At 45.6% G+C, this 22,737-nt stretch overlaps 2 pseudogenes across 1 annotated transcript; one reads left to right on the forward strand and one right to left on the reverse strand.

Moving 5' to 3' along the window:
- Positions 1-269: 269 nt before the first annotated feature.
- Positions 270-442, forward strand: LOC144455244 (small integral membrane protein 43 pseudogene; annotated as a pseudogene).
- A 3,615-nt stretch (positions 443-4,057) lies between these two features.
- LOC110223020 (class I histocompatibility antigen, Gogo-OKO alpha chain-like) lies at positions 4,058-7,608 on the reverse strand (annotated as a pseudogene). Its single transcript, XR_013484005.1, has 6 exons — positions 6,681-7,608; positions 6,222-6,500; positions 5,729-6,003; positions 5,474-5,577; positions 4,701-4,745; positions 4,058-4,517 (listed from the first exon to the last, which is right to left on the reverse strand). The product of XR_013484005.1 is annotated as a class I histocompatibility antigen, Gogo-OKO alpha chain-like (transcript).
- Positions 7,609-22,737: the final 15,129 nt, after the last annotated feature.

Raw genomic sequence — 22,737 nt, forward strand, 5'->3', positions numbered from 1 at the left:
TGCATTGGCCCTGGCAGGGCGCGGGAGCTCGGCTGTTTGGCCCACGCTGGGACTGGCGGGTCAGCCAGGAGCGCACGTTGCCTCGGAGACGCTGGGTCGGGGTGAGAGCTGGGGCCCCCGAGAGGAGAGTGGCCCCGGCTGAGGGGGAGCGGCGGTGGTGGGGTGGCGCTCGGCCGCAGGGCCGGTGCAGCCAGGGGGCAGCGCGGTTCTCCCGGCTTGGCCAGGTGTATGCGGGCTGGTCATTGCAATCGGACCTGCGGGCCGGTGGCATGGAGTGGGAACTCAACTTGCTGCTCTACCTGGCTTCTTACTCTTCCTCCTGCCCTTCGCCGTCATCAAACAGGTGAAGAATTCCATCGCCCACACCTCCGGTGCGCTGCAGCCGGACTCCCTCTCGCTGGCCCTGGAGCCTTGGGGCTTCTGCCAGGAGCAAGAGGTGTGAGCCCGGGAGGCTGGGCGCGGGGCTCCGGCCCATTCAAGCATTTTCCATCATGAGGCCTTTGGAGACGTCTTAGATCTTTGTATTGCTGAGAAGGGGGAAGTTTATCGATATTAGTCATAGCGCAACGTGGTTGTTATCGTGTATAACGTTCTCCTGCAGGTTTAACTTTCGTAAAAAAGTTCTAGAGATCAGAGGAATGGATTCGGGGAGTGGAGTCAGGCCAGTGGCGTCGATTGAGTCTACTATGGACTAGGTGCTGTTCCAAGCAGCTCTGGCAGGTGGCCTCAGAGGCCTCCTCAGACTCCAGATTGAAGATCCTGTGAAGTCCTCAAGCTCACCAGGAAGTACGGAGGCTTCAGGTGCTGGTTTGTCAGAGGACCGTGCCCCCAGCTGCTCATAATTCTAAATCCTGTAGTACATGGATATCCACTGGGTGGAACCAGGGTCCCTGCTTAGGAGATAAATGACCAATTCCTCCTTCACACTGGGAGGCATTCTTAGGGTTCTGAAGGGATGGGATGAAAGTCATCATTTCAAGGAGTATCATGATGACTGAATGACTGTTTAGAATGGGCACAATCATAGGAATTAGCTCTTGAAGGCAATAATAAATGACAGCACTCATTTCTATAATAAGCTTTGCAAAAGCTCTTTCTAAATATGATCTTATGATCCTGACAGGGAGGTGCTATTAAGAGCACCATCTCAGGAAACCTAAGGTGAGAGGATAAGTGACCTGCTCAAGGTCACAAAGCCATGAAGGGTCTGAGATGGGATTTGAACTCAGGTCTTCCTGACTCTAAGTCAGAGACTGCACTACCTGAGGCACCTCACTACAATGAAATTTAGACCCACATTCTGCTGCAAATGAGGACTGTGGGCCCCAATTTCATCTCGCATATTTTAGGAAGAAAATGCCATTCATCTGCTGGTTTAATATTCCCCTAACTTTGGACGGGGCCAGGTAGATTGCTTTCAGGCATGTCATTAAGGTCCAGGGGCTGTAAAAACAGGTAAGCCTCCTCTCCCCTCCCATGTGTATTTTTGAAAATATGTATCCATTTCACTAAGATTGTCAAATTTCTTGGCATATAGTCGGGCAAAATAATTCCTAATTATTGTTTTAATTTCTTCTTCCTCAGTGGTAGCCTCACCATTTCCCTTCTTGATACTAGTCATTTGGTTTTTTTCTTTCTTTTTTTTTAAAATGAAATCAATTAAAGGTTTGTCTATTTTACTTGTTTTTTCATAAAACCAGCTCTTAGTTTTATTTATTAGTTCAACAGTTTTCTTAATTTCACATATGTGGCTCTAAAAGGATGTGGACCCAACAATTGTTCCCAAAGGGCAGTCTCAATATCCTTCCATGGTCCTATGTGTATTGAGTGGCTACTAGCAAAGGCCAGGGAACTCCTTAGCGTGAATCCACCATAACTGTGGGGAAAATCAACATCACAAAATTTGGCAGTCCTTTGGACCCTCAGAGGTCAGCCGGTCTAACCAGTGATGTCAAACTCAAACAGAAATTTATTGTTGTTATTATTCAGTCACTTTCAGTCGTGCCCAACACTCTGTGACTCCATTTGGGGTTTTCTTGCCAAAGATACTGGAGCACTTTGCCATTTCCTTCTCCAGCTCATTTTACAGATGAGGGAACTGAGGCAAACAGGGTGAAGTGACTTGCCCAGGGTCACCCAGCTAGTGAATGTCTGAGGCCAGATTTGAACACAGGAAGATGAGTCTTCCTGACCCTGGTCCCTGCACTCCATCCACTGTACCACCTGGCTGCCCCCAAATAGGAATGGGAGCCACATGTCTGTACTTAAGGATCACTGCAGGCCACATACTGATTTAGTTTAAAATGAAATGTTATCTACTTTATTGTATTTTCATGTCTTTGTTAAACATCTCCCAAAGACACTTTAACCTGCTTCCAAAGCATTGCAGCACACTGCAGCCAGGCAGCAGGCTGGGTATCTGAGCCCTCTGGTCAAACCTACTGCTGCATGGAATCTACACTCTAACAAAGCCCACAAGGGTTGGTCACTCAGTCCCTCCAAGGTCAGGCCGCCTGGAGCAGCCCCTCTTGCTTATGGACACCAGTGATGGTTAAGAGGGGGAATTTGGAAAGCTGGACTCTGAGGGTCACAGAGTTTGGAGATCAGGGTCAGAAAAGCAGCTCCAGTTCTATGAGAGATGTTTCATATTTCAGTGAACTAATTATTATTCATCAGGGATATAATAGCAGTATTTTTGTGCTGCTCCTTGTAAGCCACGTGGGGATAGGAAGTCTCCTGAGAAAAGACGAGTGCTCCAGGTATAATCCTCCACAACTGATTGATCAAGGCAAGGGGAAGCTTCTGGGCTCAGAGAGGAAGACAGTTCCACTCCCTTGCTTTTTTCCTACTTCAACCCCAGGGTCCCCAAATACTTTCTGGCCATGAGATAAGACACTTTACAGCCCAGGGGAGATTGTCCACCCACTTATTATCACAAAATACCCAGCCTTCTTGGGAGAAAAAGAGGCTCAGAGAGGGGCCTCCAACCTTCTGGGACAAAAACTATGTCCCAGCTACTCAGTGTGGTATGAGCAGCCAAAGTCCAACATAATCCAGGATCTGACACGATGTATTTGTAGTGAATGTTTTCTCTTAATTATCACGTATCAGCTAGGAGACAGCAGGACCTAGGTCTCTGCTGCTTCTAACCACTTTGTGACTGTCTTCCTTAGATCAATGAATAATGGTAATGGAAACCTCCACACTAGGGATTTTAGAACAAGTGAGCAAAGCCTGGATGGCCTCGGATGAGGAAAAACAATTGTCCAATACTAAGCTGAGATGGTGATTGTAAGAGGGGAGAGAAATAGATATAATTAAAACATTTGTCTTTTTTGGAAAGAAATGCTAGGGCATAATGAAAGAGGGAAAGGTAGATGTTCCCAGCAGCTTGGATCATTCCAAAGGGGAAAGGAGAGTGGGGGAGGAGGGAAGTTAGAGGTGGAGAAAGATCAACTGACTCTCACTACTTACAGGGTCAGGCCTCCAGGGAGACAGAGAAGGGGCAGGGGCTTCTTTCTATTTAGAAACTAGATATTCCTTACTTCATTAACTCCAAAGGGAAAACTTTCCCTTCCTCAGAGGGGAAGAAAAGCCCCATCTGGGACACTCTAAAAAGGGGACAAGGTGGTCACTCAGTGCAGTGGCCATCACCAACAGAGATGGAGCCCCAGGGTCCTGGAAGGGCCCTGAGCAGAGGCCACAGAAGCCCTCAGGGAGGCCCCTGCCATGAAAGAAAAGCAGGGACACAGACACAAGAGGGGAGGAAAATGGCAGCAAAATAGAGAGAACTGGAACTCCCTGAAGGTCCATGCTGAGGGGCAGCCTACGGGCCAACACTATATTTAGGCATCGTTCCAGTTCAGGCGGAGAAGCCCTGGAACAAGTCCCAATACACCACGTCCACAAGTGCGCCCCAGCAGTACAAAGCAAAGGCAGAGGTCTGCACCCTCACCAGGTACCACACACCGGCCCTCCCTCGGGCTCCTTCCCCTCTTGGGCCCAGCCCCCACCTGCACTCAACAGACTGGGCAGAGCAAATAAAAGGATTCTCAGACATCTTCAAACTTTCTTTTTTTTCCCCTTCATGTGGCCAGAACATCTCCATGTTGTCATCCTGTCCCCTAAAATCCCCCACCCAAATGTGAAGCTCAGCTGAGATTGTGGAGAAAAGCTGAAGTTTCAAGAATAATAATTAGGCTGTTTGTGCAGTCAGAAAAAGATCCCAGAGGTCAGTGCAATATCCAGTGTGAAAGAGGGCTCATTGCCAAAGCCCTCTGGCCCTCACTGCTGGTTGTCTCTGCAGAGTGAGACAGGCAGAAAGAAAGAAGGCAGGGGAGGGAGGCCTTAGAGAACAGGGTGAGGGCCTAATGATGCTGCCCTGGGCTTGGCCCAGTAGAGTCCAGGGAAGATCCCAGAGGCCAATGCTGGGGAGAGAAGCCAGGGGTCCACAGGAAGAACACAGGGACTGAAGACTGGTTTTCTTCCTCAGGCACATACTCCGCAATTCTCTCAAGCTGAAGAAGGAAAGACAGATTCAGGGAGACCCTCCAAGTCCCCTCTGGCCTCCAGCCTCTCTTCCTTCTGAAGGGCCTGTCTTACCACACATCCAACCCTCAGCCCAACCTCTCACCCACCCTCCTCTTTGTTTGGCCCCCTTTACCTCAGTCCCTTTCTCCTTCCAGGCCCCAGAGTCTCACCTTTGGCTGTGAGGGTGACATCTGACCCCTGTGCACTGTCATGGCCTGGAGAGAAAGGAGGGAAACAACCCAGTCAGGGACACATATTGCAGAACCAGGGGTGGGAAGGGAAGGGGACACCAATGGAAGGCTACTGGGCTAAGCCTCTCCTCTGCCTTCCCATTGCTCAGGTTCCTGAGATACCAAGGGCTGGGCCCTTCCTTCTACATCAACACTTCACTTACCTGCAGCTGGAACATAGTCCCCTCCTTTTCCACCGAGAAAAGAAAAAAAAATTCCAAGGGAGGAATCCAGGAGAGGAGACCACACTAAGGTCTCAGATGTTCACTGATTTGTCTTGGAGACACAACAAATTACAACTGGGACTGCACCCCCATCCCCTACTCCACTCCAGCCTCTGGATCCAAGAGGAAGAGAGAAAAGAGGCTCCCCCCCCCAAATGGGCACTTTCACATTTCCAGGCCTGCCTCTAGGGGTCCCAAGGCTGGTCTACAGCCCCCAGCTGGGGGACACCCAGGCCCTCTGGTAGAGATCCCCACCAGCATTTCTGATCTGAGTCTGAAGCAGATTCCTACTCAGCCAGCCTGTTATACCCCTGCCTGCCATCCTCCAGATAAATGCTTTCTATTTCTTTATTTAGAGTCTTAGGGCCCATCTAATAGTCCCTTAGATGGCAAAGAGAGGACTTGAGGACAGAAAGACAAGCTGTGGGTCAGGGGAAGCCAGGTTCTCCATGGCGCCTGCTCCCTAAGGACCCTTCCCAGTCCTGCCACCTGAAGTCTTCTTCCTCCAGATCACAACTCCAGCAATGACTGCAATGAGGAGGAGGAGGACAACAATGCCCCCTCAATGACCACAGTGGATGAGGACTCTGGCTCTGAAAGGGAAAAGTGAAGTGAGAGTCCCTGATCCCTCTGGGGCCTGAGATTCACTAAGCCCTCCCCGACCTCCCCCAGTCACTCCACCTCCCTCTGGTCTTTTGGGGGCCTGTGGGATGGCCTTTCCCAACCCCTCCTCACGGTCCTTACCCCACTTCAGGGTGAGGGGCTCAGGCAGTCCCTCATGCTGAACTCGGCAGGTATATTTCTCTTCTTGGCCGAGGTCACGTCCACACCTGCCCACTGCTAGAAGGTCCCATCCCCTGCAGGCCTGGTCTCAATGAACTCCATGTCCTGGAGCTGTTGCTCCCCATCCCTCAGCCAAGTCAGGGAGATGCCCGCAGGGTAGAAGTCCTGGGCCCGGCACCGCAAGGTGACCTCTCCGTGGGGGCCAGTATGGCGGGCCACTCGGGCGGAGGGCGGGTCTGGAGGCAAAAGTCGGCAGCATTTCCAAGCTCTCCCTTCCCCCCTCCCCTCCAGGGGCACAAGGACAGGTGGGGGTAGGGAGAACACCCCGCACTCCGGGCCCTGGTGTACAAGTGGTGACTGGGAGTCGGGAGCCGGAGGCTGGGGTTGCAGGGGAGGCGGAGAAGGGGAGGCGAGGGCCTTGAGTGTCGCGGACACTGGGGCCGGCCGAGGGTACCTGCACTCTTCAGAGTCTCCTTCCCCATCTCCAGGTACTTCTTCAGGCACAGCACGCACTGCTCCTCCAGGTAGGCTTTCTTTCTCTCAGTGTAGTCCCTGTCCGCCTCCCACTCCAGCTTGGTGTTCACAGCCTGGGGCACCGCCGCAGTCCACGTGTAGGTCTCCGTGTCCAGGGTGATGTAGTCTTGCCCGTCGTAGGCGTCTTGGTAAAACGCCCGCTTGAAGGTGAGCTCCGGGGACACCTCGCAGCCGTACATGACTTGGATGGTGTGGACCCCTGCCCAGCCCCCAGCCCCGGGTCAGCGCGGCAGGACTCTGGCTCATCCCGTGCCCCGCCCCCACGCGGGTCCTCCAGCCTCGGAAGGCCCCCCCCCATCCCTTGTGGGAGCCGCAGTGACCGTTGGGCGGTTCAGACACCCGCCCCCGACACACACTCCGCTCCCTCCACGTCACGCACCGCCTTCGCTCTGGTTGAAGTAGCCGCGCAGGGTCTGCAGGCTAGCTCGGTAAAACTCTGCTGTCTCCTTCATGATCCGCGTGTCCCGCTCCAGTACTCCGGGTCCTCCTGCTCTATCCACGCCATCCGCGGCTCGGTCCTCTGACTCTCGCTGGCGCTGTCGAAGGTCACGAAGTGCTGATCGTCCACGTAGCCCACGGAGAGGAACCGCGGCTCCGCGAGCTCGGGCGAGGCCATAGCGGTGTAGTAATAAACTGAGACCAGTTTACACTTGGTTTATAGAATGGCGAATCCCGAACTTGCGGTTGGCTTCACAGAGGCTCTGCCGGCCAATAGCAAGCGAAAGACAACTAACGTTGGTGACTGGGCAGAATGAGCACTCACAGGTTAGGAGACGAAAACTGAGACTGACTTAGAGGAAATCCCGTGTCATTCCCAGAACAGCCTCCGAATCTATGGAGCTCCCGAGTCTCCCTCCCTCCCACTATGACACGAGGAACATGAGGCTCTTGTGCTCCCAGCTTGAACCAGAGAAAAAGAAGGTCCCAGCCCTTAACTCTCCTCTGCTGGCCTTCCAACCCCCAGCCTGCCTCAGCGTGACCCTTTTCGGTCCTTGGAAGTGAGGAAGACAATATCCCAACCCAAAATTGAGGGTGTCTGAGGAGTGAAGAAATCTGCAGACTGATTGGTATAGGGGTGTGTTGCCACCTCCGTTTTAATGACCTCCATCCCAGCTGTGACTCAGGCAAGTCTTGTAACCTTCCCAGGCTGTGTGGATAAGCAGGCAAGGGATCCTAGAGTAATGACTGAATTAGAGTCCAATAAATGGAATTTGGAATCACAGTAGAAGACTTTGTCTCACCTTAAAAGGGCAGCTAGGTCCCCCAGTGGTTAGAGCTCAGGGCCTGGAGTCAGGAAGACCTGAGTGCCAATCCAGGCCTCAGACACATACTAGCTGTGTGACTCTGGACAAGTCACTTAACCATTTTTGCCTCAATTTCCCCATCTAAAAATGAGCTGGAGAAGGAAATGGCAAACTACTCCAATTTCTTGGACAAGAAATGAGGTCACAGAGTCAGATACAATTCCATAACAACAAAAGGAAACAGCTTAAGAAAATGGGGAGGGGTACTATTTCAGCCCAAGGCTGGCTCTGAAATATGAAGGTGTGAATCCCCAATAACCTTTTTTTTCCCCCAGAAACCAGGGACCTGGGCACATTTGGTGGGATTTTCCCTCTTTCTTGTCTCATTCCCCATCTAGGAAACTATTACACTCCAAATTTTAAAGAGAGCATAAAGTTACCTCTGGAAAGGATCTTAGAGATAATCTCCTTCATTTTACAGAGCAGGAAACTGAAGGCCAACGATGTTGACAGATTTTTCCAAGCTCATAAAGCTGGGAAGTAGCAAAATTGAGATTTGCACCTCCATTGTATCATTGCAAACTCAATGCTCTTTCCCCAAGCCCAGGCTGGTCTAGAGATCCTGATCTAAGTCCTGAATGAGCCCCCTCTGGTGAAAGACACCTGAACCCTTTAAAGCATGTTGGAGTCAGCACTGTGTGGAAAGGCAAGGAAAGAAGTGAATAATTCTGTTTATCATTTTCTGCTACCAGACCCTTCAGACCAAGTCCTCGCCTATCATTCTTCTTTTGATCTCAATGCAGCTTAAAAAAATTTCTCCTCAAAGCCCCAACCCTTATCAACCATCAGCTTCCATGCCTGCAAGGGGAAAGGCCATTTTCTCTCCTCAGTCATTCAAATAGGAGAGGGAGAGAGAAGGAGAAAATACCTAGGACCCAAAGTATATATTTTCCTCTTGTTTGATATGAGTTTTAATAGAGTGTTAAGTCTTTAAGTTTTGGGGCACAAGGAGGGGCGTGGAATGCAGTGACCTTAGCTGTGTAACTGCAGGCATGCTGTCAGCCATTCTAGGCATTGTAGGCCCTGGGCCCTAGAGATGGTGCTGCCCAAAAGAAAGCACTAGGAAGCAGAGTCCAGCAAGTGCTGAGAGAGAGAGGGAAGGGGAGAGGTAGAGACGGAGAGAGGGAAGAGAGAGAGAAGGACAGAGACTCAGAGAGACAGAGGTGTAGAAGGGAGGAAGGGAGGGAGAAACAGAGACAGGTGGGGGAGAGATGAACACAGGCAGAGAGAGAGATAAAAAGAGACAAGTAGAGGGAGGGACAGAGACAGATGAGAGAGATAGGGAGATAGGGAGAGAGATAAGGGGGGGGAGAGGGAGAGCCAAAGCCTTCTGACATGGAGGGAAACAGCTGGAAAACAGCTGCCTAAAGAAGGAAGCCTGGGCTAGTCATTGATTTGGCTCTAAGGAAAAGCACGGCAGGGATGGAGTGAAAAGCCAACCTAAAAGAGGCATCTGAGATGAGAGAACATGCTCTGTCAACCTCCAGTAGTTCAACATTGGCAGGAAAGGCTGCTCTCTGGCGCCACTTACAGGGTTTAGGGGAGGAAAGGACCAGGCTAATGTGTTAAGAGTTCTAGACTGTCCAGGAAAAAAAATGAGAAATGTTGAGGGGCTGCAGGGAGACAGGCCTGTTGGTGCCCTTTGGGTGAGGCTGTGAATTGGCCCAGTCATCATGGGAAGCAGTTTGGGACTGTGCCTCCAAAGTGATTCTATTGTGCATGATGTCCTTTTACCCAGCAGGACCATATCTAGGTCTGTACCCCAAAAGGATCAAAGAAAGAGGAAAAGATTTAACAGATATATAGATTTCTCTCTCTCTCTCTCTCTCTCTCTCTCTCTCTTCTCTCTCTCTCTCTCTCTCTCTCTCTCTCCTTCTCTCTCTCTCTCTCTCTCTCTCTCTCTCTCTCTCTCTCTCTCTCTCTTTCTCTCTTTCTCCGTCTCCATATATATACATACATATACACACACACACACACACACACACACACACACACATATATATTTTAATTATAACATCTTTTTTTTGTAATGGCAAAGAACTGGAAATTGAAGCAGTATGCACCCATTTCATACTGGCTAAATATATTTTTTGTGAATGGTCATGAAAGAGATGGTTTCAGAGAAACCAGGGACACCTTGTATGAATCGATGCAGAGTGAAATAAGCAGAACCAAGAGAATAATTTGTACCAAAATAGCATTGTAAAAATAAACACTTTTGAAGACCTTAAAAATTGTGATAAACACAATGACCAACTCTGATTCCAGAGGACCAATGATGGAGAATGCCACCCACCTCAAATGACTGATTAAATCTTCAGAATGAGACACATCTTTGGACATCTCCAATATGGGAAATTGTTTTTGCTTGACTTGTGTCTGTTTATTATAAGGGCTTTGTTTTGCTTTGGTTTTTTTCTACAGTGGAGAGGGTTGAGTGAAGGGAGGTGGGAGGAAGAAAAAATAAATTCTTGATAACTGAAATAAGTTGCATTGCAAAATTTAATTAAAAAGATAATGGAAATATAATTTTATTTTTAAAAGACTAAATCTATCACTAATTAAGAAAGAGGTCACAAGGACTGGTGCACCATGGTCTTGTGAGGTACAAGAATCCCAGAATGTATAAAAGAGAGACTCTGGGAGGCTTTATGTGGCTAACTAGGCTATGTTATTGCCAGAGCTTTTCGAAAAAAAGAGATACATAGAGCTCAAGAGCACTGAAGACCTCCATCTTGAGAGAGAGAAACACATGATGTCTTCCTAAGTCCTGCAACCAAGGACAACAGGCAAGATAGGAAGGATGGCTACACTGCTTGGGCATCTCTACCCCTGGGCTCCATCATGGACCACTGGGAGTGTTTCACTCACTCCTGTGCATACTTGGGCCAAATGCTACCTGGTGGCATTTTGCTTTAGCTAGAAAGATCTCCAGTCTTCACCAGTGGAAAGGACTGAGACAACATTATCCCATAGAAACAATTCAAACTTGCAAACAGCTTACTTTGATGGGGAGGCAAGTGGGGTTAACTGTTTGACTTGCTAAGTAACAACTAGTTGACAACTTGACTGAAACAGACAGCATCTTGACAACTAGTAAGTGTCAAGTGTCTGAGGCTGCATTTGAATTCAGGTCCTCCTGACTCTAGGGCTGGTGCTCTATCTACTTTGCCACCTAGCTGCCCTGAACAGGTTACTTGTAAGTAAACTTAAAGGACCCACACTAAATCTTAGGTGCCTTGCTCCTTGATCTCTCCTCATAATCTGTCACTTTGCCTCTTGTTTCTTTGGATTTTTAGCTATTTCACCAGGCTATTGGTGTGTTTTCTTCATTCCTCCTGCTAGCATGCCCTCCAGAAAAATCAGGGTACTTGTCACCAATCACAATCTGTTTATGTTTTCAACTCATTTTTCTGCATTAGTTTCTAAATGACTTTCTTTCCTCATTTCCAGAGATTTCCCAGCTGTTCCTAGGACTCAATTACTACCTTATTCAAAGAATCCATCACAGGGGCAGCTAGGTGATGCAGTGGATAGAGCTCCAGCATTGGAGTCAGTAGGACCTGAGTTGAAATGCAGCCTCAGAGACTTGACACTTACTAGCTGTGTGACCCTGGGCAAGTCACTTAACTCCAATTGCCTCACTGAAAGGAAAAAACCAAAAACAAAACAAAACAAAACAAAACAAAAACAAAGAATCCATCATAGAACCAGAGTTAGAAGTCACCTGAATAGTCACCTGAATTTTGTCCAACCTGACCCCCATGTAGCCTTTTAATAATTCAATTTTTAAAAATTTATTTATGTTTAGTTTCCAACATTCAATTCCACAAGATTTTGAGTTCCAAATTTTCTCCCCATCTCTCCCCTCTGCCCACCCCAAGATGGCATGCATTCTGAATACCCCTTCCCCTAATCTGCCCTCTCTTCTATCTCCCCCCCTTCTCTTATTCCCTTACCCTTCTATTTTCCTGTAGGGCAGGATAGATTTCTACACCCCATTGCTTTTATATCATTTCACAGTTGCATGGGAAAACAATTTTTAACATTTGTTTTTAAAATTTTGAGTTTCAAATTCTCTCTCTTCCTCCCTCCCCACTCACCCTCAGTGAGAAGGCAAGCAATTCAATGTACGTTATACAAGTGTAGTGTACAAAACACTTCCATAATAGTCATGTTGTGAAAGACTAAGGATATTTCCCTAAGTCCTATCCTGCCCCTGTTTATTCTGTTCTTTCCTTTGACCCTGTCCCTTCTCAAAAGTGTTTGCTTCTGATTACCTCCTCCCCCCCATCTGCCTTCCCTTCCATCATCCCCCCATCCCTCCCCCTATTTTCCAACTTGATAGGGTTAGATAGATTTCCACACCCAATTGAGAAATTCCAAGTACTGAGGAATAATATACCACTTGTTCATGTTATTTCCTCCTTAAGCCATATCTAATGAGAGTAAAATTCACTCATTCCCTCTCCTCTCCCCCCTCTTCCCCTCCACTGTAAAAGCTTCTTCTTGACCCTTTTATGTGACATGATTTACCCCATTCTACCTCTCCCTTTCTCCTTCTCGCAGCAAAATCCTCCTCACTTTCATTGATAATGCTTGGAAGTCCTCTATTTCATTGAATGTCAACTTTTCCCCTCAAGGATTGTACACAGTTTTTCTGGATAGATGATTCTTGGTTGTAATAGTGGCTCCTTTGACGTCCAGAATATCATATTCCAAGCCCTCCAATCTCTTAATATAGATGCAGCTAAATCTTGTGTTATCCTAACGTGTTTCCACTGTATTTGAATTGTTTCTTTCTGGTTGCTTGCAATATTTTCTCCTTGACATGGGAATTCTGGAATATGGCTGTAATATTGCTAGGAGTTTTCCCTTTGGTATTGCTTTCAGGAGGTGATCAGTGTATTCTTACTAGCTGTGTGACCCTGGGCAAATCACTTAACCCCAACTGCCTAAAAAAAAAAAAGGAATTATTTTCTTCAGTGAGCTTTTGAACCTCCTTTTCCATTAGGCCAATGCTTTTTAAGGCATGTGTCTCCTCATTGCCTTTTTGGATCTCTTTTGCCATTTGGGTTGCTCAATTTTTTTAAGGTAATTGGGGTTGTGACCTTCCCAGGGTCACACAGCTAGTAAGTGTCAAGTGTTTGGCCTGAGACTGGATTTGAACTCGTGGCTTCAGAGCCGGGGCTCTATTCACTGCACCATCTAGCTTCCCCTAGGGTTGCTCAATTTTTAAGGTGTTGTTTCCTTCAGTATTTTTCAGGGTCTCCTTTAGCAAGCTATTGGCTAATTTTTCATGGTTATCTTGCATCACTCTCATTTATTTTCCCAATTTTTCCTCTACTTCCCTTATTTGCTGCTTAAAATCCTTTTTGTGCTCTTCCATGGCCTGGAACCAATTCGTATTTTTCTTGGAGGCTTTGGATGTAGCAGCTTATTTTTTTTTAATAGGAGCTTTGATATTTTTGTCTTCTGGTTGTGTGTTTTGACCTTCTTTGTCACCAAAGTAAGATTCTCTAGTCTCAGTTTTTTCTGCTGTTTGCTCACGTTTCCAGCCAATTACTTGAATTTTTCACTCTTTCTTGAGACAAGGTCCTGCTTCCAATGTGAAGGGTGTACTTTCCCAAGAATCAGGGATTTTGTGCAGCTGTTTTCAGATATACCTCTAGGCACATGTAAATTTTCAGTTCTTCCAAGGTGATATAATTAGAGGTGAGATGATTACTCTTTTCCTGGCCTGTGCTCTCATCTATGAATGACCACAAGCCCTCTTTTCTGCCTTGGAACTGGTAGGAGGATATCTTCTTTACTGCTGCCACAAGTTCAGCTCCAAGACTGCCTCCCAGGACTGCAACCAAGATTCAAGGTGGGGCAAAGCAAGGGAAACTTGCTTCAGTGCCAGCAAAGAGATCCCTGCAATCTCCCTCTAATCAGCTGCTCAAATCCCATCACAATCTGTGGGCTGAGAGCTTTGGAAGCAGTCAAGGCCAGCCACCATCTCAGGGCTCAGTTTGGGCATTGCTGCTCTCTAACCCAGGTCTGACAGACCTCTGACCTTTCTTTCTTTCTTTCTTTCCTTTTTTCTTTCTTTCTTTTTTCTTTTTCTTTCTTTCTCTCCATATTTTTATTTTATTAATTTATTTTAAATTTTTAACATTCACTTCTATAACCTTTTGAGTTTTAAATTTTCTCCCCCTCCCTCCCCACCTCCTTCCCCAAGACAGCTTGCAATCTGATATAGGATCTACATATTCATTCCTATTAATCATATTTTCACATCAGTCATGTTGTAAAGAAGAATTAGAACCAATAAGAGGGAGCACAAGAAAGAACAGGACAAAGTAGAAAAAAAAAAAGCAAATAGTATCCTTTGATCTGTGTTCCAACTCCATAGTTCTTTCTCTGGATGTGCATAGCATTTTCTATCATGAGACTTTTGGAGATGTCATAGATTCTTGCATTGCTCAGAAACATTAAGTCTATCAATATTAGTCATCATACAACAAGGCTGTTTCTGTATACAATGTTGTCCTGGTTCTACTCACTTCACTCAGCATCAGTCCATACGAGTCTTTCCAGGTTTTTCTGAAGTCTGCCTGCTCATCATTTCTTATAGCACAATAGTATTCCATTACATTCATATACCACAACTTTTTCAGCCACTCCCCAATGGATGGGCATCCCCTCAATTTCCAATTGTTTGCCACCACAGAAAGAGCTGCTATAAATAATTTTTATACGTGTGGGTCCTTTTCCCATTTTTATGATCGTTTTGCAATACAGCCCTAGAAGTGGTATTGTTAGGTCAAAGGGTATGCACATTTTTACAGCCCTCTGGGTATAGTTCCAAACTATTCTCCAAAATGGTTGGATCACTACACAACTCCACCAACGATGCATTAATGTTCCAATTTTCCCACGTATTCTCCAACATTTATCATTTTCCTGTTTTGTGACAGACCCTTCTTACTGACCTTCTAAGATGTCTTTGGCATTTGTGGATTGAGAAGTCTGGAAACTGCCACAGCTACCAGTGATTCAGTCCCCTGAGGCCTGCTCCAGTTTCACTGGGGCCCCTTCTTTACCTGTGCAGCCCACACTGAACTTTGCTCCTGTCCCAGCCTGGCACAAGACCTTTCCCATAAACCATCCAGGTTGTCTTGGGCTGGACATTTTTTTCACTCTGTCTTTTTGTGGGTTCTCCTGCTCGACAATTTCTTTACAGTCATTTTTTTTTTGCTTTCTTTAGTGAGGCATTTGGGGTTAAGTGACTTGCCCAAGGTCACTCAGCTAGTAAGCATTATGTGTCTGAGGCTGGATTTAAACTAAGGTTCTCCTGACTCCAGGGCTGGAGCTCTATCTACTGTGTCACCTAGCTGCCCCATAGGTTTTTGGTATTTGGAGGAGTTTGGGGGAAGAGCTCAAGCAAGTCATTGCTTTTACTCCAACATGTTGGCTCTGTCCCCCTATTCTCTTCTTTTTTTTAATCTAGTTCTATTTCTCTCATAAATTCCTTCACTGATTTTAATTGTGTCTTAAGAAATATCTAGCTGTTTTGGTCACTGCCACTGCTTTTCCATTTCATTTTTTTCAATTGTTCTGGGAGCCTCACCTCTCTCTCCCCTTCCTCCTCCACTTCCTCCTCCTTCTCCCCTCCTCCTCCTCCTCCTGCCGGAACTCCTGCCAGCTTTGTCCTTCCTAGTAGCTGCTACTCTCGACATGGGCCAGCAAGCCTTACATCCCAGCTCCTTTGAATCCAGAGTGATGGTTTCCCATTGTGACAGACTCTTCTTTTGGTTCTCATTTTCTCTCAAGAATTTCTGACACTTTTGCTTCTTTTCTCATTTTTCTTGCAGTTTTGATGACCACTTGGTCGCATTGGATGGACTCTCTTGTGACTTCACATGGCACCATTTTCCTGGAAGCCTCCATAATTGAGCTCCTTCAAATAGAGGAAGATTCCCAAGGAATTCCAAAGTTCTGAGCATTTACCACCACCATGCCAAATAAATAAAGGCAATGAAGAACACAGAAGTCACTGTCAGCCCCCCATCAGGCTGTGGTCCCATCTTTGCAAAATCATTAAGAGAATATTCTCTGCATACCTACAGGACAGATTCTACTAAAACAGAGAAAGGGCAGGATGTAGCAAAATAGTTCCAAAGCACCTGTTTTGTTTCGCTGGGCATATTTATTTTATAAAGGTTTTTTCTTTTCCACTTGGGGTAAATAGAACATCTATACCTCTATATCATTAACACTTTTTAAAGAAGTGAACAGGAGGGGCAGATAGTCGGTGTAGTGGATAGAACGCTAGCCCTGAAGTCAAGAGGACCTGAGTTAAAATCCAGCCTCAGACCAAATACTTGACACTTACTAGCTGTGTGACTTAACCCCAATTGCCTAAAAAAAAAAAGTGAACACCAAATAGCATCATAAAGATGCTATGTAAAGACCAGCATATTTCTTGTTCTCCACTACCACATATAGTCCTCATTGGAGATTCACTGCATCGTCCTATCTCTGCAGATGCAGGTGTTGTTTCATTAATCAGCTGTCCTCTAGGCCATCATTCCTCCCTTTCCAAGGAGTTTGCTCACTCCAAGTCTTATCACTTTTGTCTTCTGGAACTGAAGTATACAAGCCTAATAAACAACCTCCATTACCTGTGCTGTTTCCATTTCCTTTCCTTTCACTCCCTTCCTAATCCCTTGAAATCTGAACCCAGACATTACACAATCAACTCCATTCTCTCTAAAGTTACTAATGACAATTCTTCAGCATGTGATGCTGGAGCCCACTCTCCTAGACAGTCTCTGTTCTGTATTTGGTGACACTGGTTCCTCTGGTTCTCCTGCCTACCTGAGCACTCCTCAGTCTCCTCTGTTGGATTAACAGCCTCAAAAAGCCCCCTGCCTGTGGGTATAGGCCAAGGCTTTATCAAGGGACCCCTCCTTTCTCTACACTTTCTCATCAGTTTAATTATGGATTCAATTATTGCCCTTTCACAGATGATTCCCAGGTCTAAATATTCCCCCCTAGTCTCCAATTCCAAATCACTAACTGACTAATGGACATTTCAAACCAGATATCCTGTAGGCATTTCAAACTCAACCTGTCCAAAACAGAATTCATTCTCTTTCACCCTTAGCACTCCTTCTTCCAAAATTCCCTGTTTCCTTGAGGACTACACCATCCTTCAAGCCACCCAGCTCAGCATCCTTGGGGTTTTCCTCCACTCCTCAATCTCCCTTACCCAACCAAGTCTGTTGTGAGTGCATGACATCTTTCTCATGTGTCCCCTTCTTTCCACTCACATGGCCATCACTCTGGTTCAGGTCCATAACATCTTCATCTTGGATTATTGTAATAGCTTTCTCCTTGGCCTCCATGACATGTCTCTCTAAATAGCACTCCCTTTAGCTTCTCAAGTGATATTTTCAAAACAACAAACTTTACCACATCATTCCACTGCTAAAGAAACTCCAATGGGTCTCTAGTACCTCTAGGACCAAATAAAAACTCCGGTCTTTCGAACTGATAACTCTTTACAACCTGGCTTCCACCTACTTTTCTAGGCTTATCATACATGACCCCTTCATGCATTTTTCCAGCCAGACAAAATGGCATCCTTACTGTTCTTCATACATAGCATTCCTCTCTGGCTGGTCTCCAAGCCTTTGCCCAAGCTGTCCAATCCCTGCTTGGAATGCACCTCTCCTCACCTCAGCCTCTTAGAATCCCTGGTTTCCTTCAAAGCTAGGAGTAAACACAACCTTCTTCTGCATGAGACTGTTCCTGACCTACCCAGCTGCTGCACAGATATCATAAATTGCAAGCATCACAGGGACTGCCACACAATGCTTTGTAGGCACATCTGGTGAGGTACCTCACAATCCTGACATGGGATTTCCTTTAAAAAAAAATAAATCATCTTGATTGGGAATTATTGTCAATAACTCCTCAAATGTATTTTTTTCAGTGTCAAGTGCATCATCTGCATTCTCAATCAGCAGTTTTTGAATTCTTCCGTGACCCAGTTTATTGAGGCCAAACAGTAATTAGAGCCTGGTGCAGATCCAGGGATTACTACAAAATGGGCTTTGAACTCTGATCTATTTGCATTCAGGTTTTTCAACTTGCTTTTGTTATTTTAATTTTTACCCTGCCTTTTGTTCCCTTTGAGGTTTCTGAAGACTGCAGAGGTGACATATCTTCATGCATTCATAAAAGAAACACTAAGTTATATCACAGTCTATTTACCCAAAAGAAAGACACCTGGTTCCTGTGTTTCATGTCCTTTAACACAAGTAACAACAGCGGTCTAGTGGCGATATTGTGGCCTCCCATTGCTCACTGCCTTTAGCTGCATTTCCAAGTTTGGGAGGGAGACCCATGATCAAGTGAGTCTCTCCACTACCCTGAACAAAATTACAAAGTGGGGGGAGCTTTGTCAGCAAGGAGCACCTCCCATGGTTGGGAGCCATGAGTTTTGCTCCATAGTCCCTGGAATTGGGCCGATGGCATCAGAGGTGATAAACATAGTGGGGAATGGACCCTTGGAGAGGAATCTCCTCCTTTGGTGCTCTAGAAGAGCAGTAGAAAGCATGTTTCTCCTTGACTGCCCGTTCCTTTGCGTCTGCAATGGACTTGGATGGGGGGTGAGGGGGTGATGGCAGCAGGAACGCGTGCTGCCTTTTTGGTGCCTTCCATGAGCACATGTCAGCAGCAACCGATCCTGAGCAATAGAAACCTCCAGTCTAGGGGGCTTCCTTCCGAGCTAGGTAGAGTTCCTGAGCCAGGTGCTCAATGACCAGCTCGAGAAAAAAAAAGCTATTCATGCGTGCAACATTCTCAGGGAGAAGGTTCCCACAACCTGAAAGCAACTCTGTGGCTGAAGAAATAAAGGGGCCAGCCAGGAGGCCCAAATCTCGGGAGCTGCTCAGATGGGATAGTCATAGAGATGGGGAGGGACCATAGTCTGATCATATAACTTGTGCAAAGGTCCATAGATGGGAGATGGAATGAAGACCTGGGGGAAGGGCAAGGATTATAATGAGCAAGGCCTGGCAAGCAGCTTCTCCCTTTGCTTGGTCTGCCCTTGAACCCATGGCTGCTGGGCAGAGGTGTCTGAAGCAGGCACACAACAAGGAAAGCTTCCATCACTGAGTGAGGGAAAGGTGGCAGAGCAATCTGTTCAGTGAAAGCTAAGATGGAAAGCACGAGGCATTGTGACTGCCACCAAGCCAATCAACCTGCCATCCCAATCACTTTCCAGATCACAACAGCCCCTCCAAGCTACCACTCCCCTATATATTTTTCAAAGTCCTTAAGGACAAGAGCTGTTTTCACTTTTATATTTGTGTTCTGGGCAGTTACCACTGTGCCTAGACACACAGCTAGTGGTTAATAGATGCTTTTTTTTTTATTGGGAACAGGAGAAGGAGAAAGGAACAAGCATTTATCAAGTGTCTACTATGTGGCAGGCATTTTTTATTGATCCCCTTCTTCAACACACTGATTCCAGCTTTATTTTTTTTTCTGGGTTCAAACTACTTGGCACCGGACTCGGAGTCTGGCAGACCTGGGTTCAAATCCTCCCTCTGCCTCTAACTAGCTGTGCGACCATGGGCAAATCATGTAATCTTTCTGAGTTTCAGTTCCTTAGTAAAAATGGAGGTGATACAACCAGTTCTATTTATGCCACAGAGTTGTAGTCAGAAAACATACATAAAGGCTTTGCCAACTTCAAAGCTCCGTGTGAGTGTTGGCTGTCATCATCATCATCCTCTTCATCTTCATCGTCCTACACTTCTTGTCCTTGCCAGCAGGAGCTGATAACTGAAAACAACAGCTTCTTCATAATGGTTGTCCCCCTTCAGCATGGTAAAAGACTTGGGGAGGAGACTGTTTTCCTCAGCCGTGATCAAAGCCACTTAGGACTCTTGAGCTGAACGATACCTTTTCATGTCATCCTTTTACCTAAGCATCTTAAAAGAATTTGTAGATATTAACTAATCAGTCCCCACTGCCTCTCCCTCAGGAGCTCATATTTAAATAGGCATTGCTGGCATAGCATACTTTCATTACCTTTATTAGAGGAAAGCATCCTGTATAGAACAGGCTCTGAATTCTAGCTTAGAGGTTACAAAGGCTGCCACAAATGAGGCATCTTTCTCTGTCTATTTATTCATCATTAAAATATACACATAGTTGCAGGACCCAGACATTGCACAGGGAAGAAAGGGAATTTCATGTGAATAAATAACAGTGAGGTGAAAAAACCAAGGGCTAGGAGGCCAGGGTTGTGAATCTCAGCTCCGCTATTTGTGAGGTGCATAACTAGACACATGTAATTTCTCTCTGGATCCAAATTTCCTCACTGATAAAATGAGTTTGGACTAGCTGCTTTCTAAGGTACCTTCCAGCACTAACACTGCATGGTTCTGTAAAGCTATATGGCTTATTTGGTGTCTTTCACACAAGCCACCTCATCTCCCATCTCCAGGCCTTTGCCTGGGCTGTCCCCCATGCTTGGAATATACTCTTATCTCTCTGCCTCTTCAAATCTCTAGATTCTTTCAAAGTTCAGCTTAAGCACTGCCTCTTACAAGAGGCCTTTCCTGATTTTTTCCCCTCCCAATTACCTTATATTTGGGTGTGTGTGTGTGTGTGTGTGTGTGTGTGTGTGTGTGTGTGTGTGTGTATGTGTGTGTGTGTGCATATGTATGGATATGTGTGTATGTGTAGTGTGGCCCCTCATGCATACACACACACATACACACGCACACACACACACAGAGTTATTTCCTCAGATAGAATTTAAGCTCTTCAAGGGTAAACAAGGACCAGTTTTGAAGGTGTTTTTATTTCTTCATTTGTTTTGCTCCTTGTAGACCCAGAACTTAGTGCCACGCCTGACATTTAGTAGGTATTTAACCAATACTTGATTGATTCCAGGTGGTGAAACAAATCAAGACACTGTGTCAGGCTCTGGTCTTTGAACTCTTCCTCAAGTTACCTTCCTTAACCAGCTTAGGTGGTATCTCACTGAACCTCAGTTTCCCCATATGTTGGAACTAACACTGGTACTACCTATTCCTCAGGGTTATTGTGAGGAGTAAGTGATAATGTATACTCTCACCTGCCATGGCTGTTCCCATGGCTCACAGCTGACTGGCCAGGGTCTGGGTACCACCACATCCCCAATGTGACCAGGACACAGTCCCTTTATCACAAGCACCTTATAAACATTTGTTGCATGGGGCACCCCCAAATCTGTTCTAAGTCTTGGCATATTTTGCCATATGTTCAGTGACTCAACTCATGAACAGGGTCTGCTTTTTTTTAAACAAGGGGATAATCATGCAATCTATAGGCAGATTTACAAATATAAAGTCATTCAAGAGTTTGGGGGTTTTTTTGAGAGGTTGTAGAAAGGCCCGTGCTCAGCACTTAAAAGGGGCTAAGGATGTCCCCAGAAGCAGAGATAAGAGTGGGAGGGTGGGGGAAGTATGACCTTTTCTGTATGCGGGCATGAGGGAGAGTAAAGTGCATTGAGTCTGGGAAGGTTGGGTGTAGCCAGTGAAACAAAGAGGGTCAGTAATCTTCCCAATGTCCCATGGTCAGTAAAGGTCATCACCAGGACTTGGACCCAAGTCTTAACCCTCAGTGCATGGTCTTTCCACTTAGAGACAAGCCATTCCAAAGAAACTAACCCGTGAGATCAAAACACTAATTAAATTCACATTTGTCAAAGCATGCAAACAATACCCCTCTCTAAGAACACACCACCAACCTGAGTCTTAGAGCATCCAATAAGCTTCTATCATATCTGATTCATGACAAGTGGTTTGCTCTATGCCCAGCTGAAGCAAGTGGACATCTGGAAGGTCTCTGTCAATAAGCCCAGCCCTCAACAGTACAGTCGCTACTTGAATCTCAGGTGTGGGAAATGGAGGAGCCAGGACTCATCACCCTCTAGGAACAGATTGATTTATTCATTATTAATCATGATTTCACATGATTTTCTTATTGATATTGTATTTGATGTTTATCAGGATAGGGACTAAACCTGTGATTTCATTACCATAAGGAACTCCCAGTTGGAGAAACTTCCTTTACCAGCGAAGGTACCTTTTCTAAAATTCATAGCCTATAGAGCCTAGAATACAGAGAAGTTAAATGACTGGCCAGTAAACTCAGTATATGTCAGAAGTAGGATTGGAATCCAGGTCTTGCTGGCTTAGAATCTCACTCTCTGCCCACTCTCGCAAGCTACTAACGTTTATGGAGTTCCTAATATTGAGCCACCTTGAACTTCTGTTATAACTCCAAACAGGTCATTATAGAAAAAGCATAATGCAAATCTTTTTAATGTTATTGTAGCTTCTTTGTGCTCTGTAGTTTTCATTCTCTTCTTCCTTCTGTTTTAGGCATCAAGACCATATCTGTCTCTTAGGAGGAGTTTGGTAGGATCCCTTCTTTTCTGATTTTTGTAAGCAAATTCTCTAATATTGGGCTTTCTTTGAATGTTTTACAGAATTAACTTGTAACTCCATCTGGTCTTATTATTACCAACTCTGGGAGTTCCTTTATTATGTATGCCTTGTTCAATTTCTTCTTCTGAGATGGGGTCATTTCAATTTTGAATTTCTGCTTCTGTTAATCTGTTATATTTCTCGAAATATTCATTCATTTCACTTACCAGGTTTAGTAGCATATAATTGAGCAAAATAGTTTGATAATTCCCTCTATTTCCTCTTCATTTGAAGTGAACTCTCTGTTAATTTTTTTATAATGGCAGTTAGGTTTTTCTCTCTGTTTTTGATCAGATTAGATAATAATTTACTTAATTTATTATTCTTTTAGAAAAGCTCCTGTTTCTATAAACTCAATGGTGACTTTTTTGTTGGTTTTCAATGTTGCCTTTCTCTTCCTTGATTTTCAGATTTTTTAATTTTTAAGAAAAGTTTTTTAAATTGTTGCCTTGTTGTGTATCCAGTTAAGTAACTTGTTCTCTTTCTCTTTTGATGATTAAAGTATTTAGAAATGTAAAATTTCCCTTAAGGACTGCTTTGACTGTATCCCCAAAGTTTCACTATATTGTCTCACTATTATAATTTTCTT

The sequence above is a fragment of the Phascolarctos cinereus genome, unplaced genomic scaffold, assembly GCF_003287225.1.
Source record: "Phascolarctos cinereus isolate Bilbo 61053 unplaced genomic scaffold, phaCin_HiC Scaffold_9;HRSCAF=440, whole genome shotgun sequence".
Classification (NCBI taxonomy): domain Eukaryota; kingdom Metazoa; phylum Chordata; class Mammalia; order Diprotodontia; family Phascolarctidae; genus Phascolarctos; species Phascolarctos cinereus.